The sequence below is a fragment of the Elephantulus edwardii genome, unplaced genomic scaffold, assembly GCF_000299155.1.
Source record: "Elephantulus edwardii isolate Elephantulus edwardi_28Jun2011 unplaced genomic scaffold, EleEdw1.0 scaffold00299, whole genome shotgun sequence".
NCBI classification, from domain to species: Eukaryota; Metazoa; Chordata; class Mammalia; order Macroscelidea; family Macroscelididae; genus Elephantulus; species Elephantulus edwardii.
The window spans coordinates 2,351,060-2,352,354 of NW_006400049.1; positions in this window are offsets into that span (position 1 = coordinate 2,351,060).

A 1,295-nucleotide genomic window follows, 5' to 3' on the forward strand; every position below is an offset into this window, starting at 1 on the left:
AAAATACGCAATCTTATATCATGTTTGAGTTATGGTCATCAGTACATCTCATTGAAGGTCTTCCTCCTATTTTTTCCTAAAAGCATTTAATTCTCGAACTATTAATCTCTCCTCATGATATGTCCAAAATAAATGAGACATGATTGGCCGTATTTTTCCTTCTGACCAAAACATAACTAAATTCAGTATTGTAAATTTGATTCCAACGCATGGTTATACTTTAAACTGCATCTCTTGATGGGAGGAGGATCCTCATTTTTCTCTTACAGAGCAGGTATTGGATTAGAAACATTGACTTTTAGTTTAGGAGTACAACAAACTAGACACTAAACCCCATGGGCACCTTGTCCTTCTGGCAGTCCATGGTATACTCAACATTTTTTGGCAACATCACAGATGAAATGCACCTGATGTATCCAATCATTTTCCCCATCATTGTCCAGTTTTCATATATATATATATATATATTTGAAAAGATTGAAAATACTAAATCAGGCACACTTTCATCGTCAAAATTAAATTTTTGCATTTTATCATTTTAATAAGATCTTTTTTCAGTAGATTTGCCCAGTATAATATGTTGGTTTACTTTTTTACTGCTGCTTCTATGATCCAAGGATGAATTTCTTGACAGATCATGTTTATTTTAAGTGTTTGGGTTTTTTAACGTTCATGTGTTATCTATACTGAATGCTGTAGTATTTGATCATCGACAGTAAGTGCCTTACATAATCTTGTTTCTTAGTAACCAAGATTGTATGACTGGCATAGCTCAGGTCCTTAGTAAATTCTCCTCTAATTTTGAAGTTGCATTTTTCATATACCTCGGTTTCCTGAACCATTTGTTAAATATAGATAGTGAGTTAATAAATGAAAGAGGAATGCATCCCTGCCAAAGATCTTTATAATTTTTTTAATTATGTGGTATATAACCCCTTGTTATGTTTTAATGATTGGTTCTGGTGACATATTTATTTTGTTAGTCCATGGTACAGTCAGCATTCTTCTAAAACATCACACCTCAAAGATATCAATGTTTCTTGTCACATTTATTCAGTCTGTCAATTCACATTTCAGAAGCATAGCAATTAATTGAAAAAAAAAATGTAATGTAACCCAAAGGCTGCATGTCTTTGATGGTTAGAATTCATTAGTAGCTTTGAGGGAGAAAGACGAACAGTCTCCTTTTATGATTTACGGTCCTGGAAGCCCAGTGAAAAATCATTATGAATCAGAACTATACTTAAAGCACAAATTTTCACATAAGTACAATTGTATGTTCTGGATTGCTCATT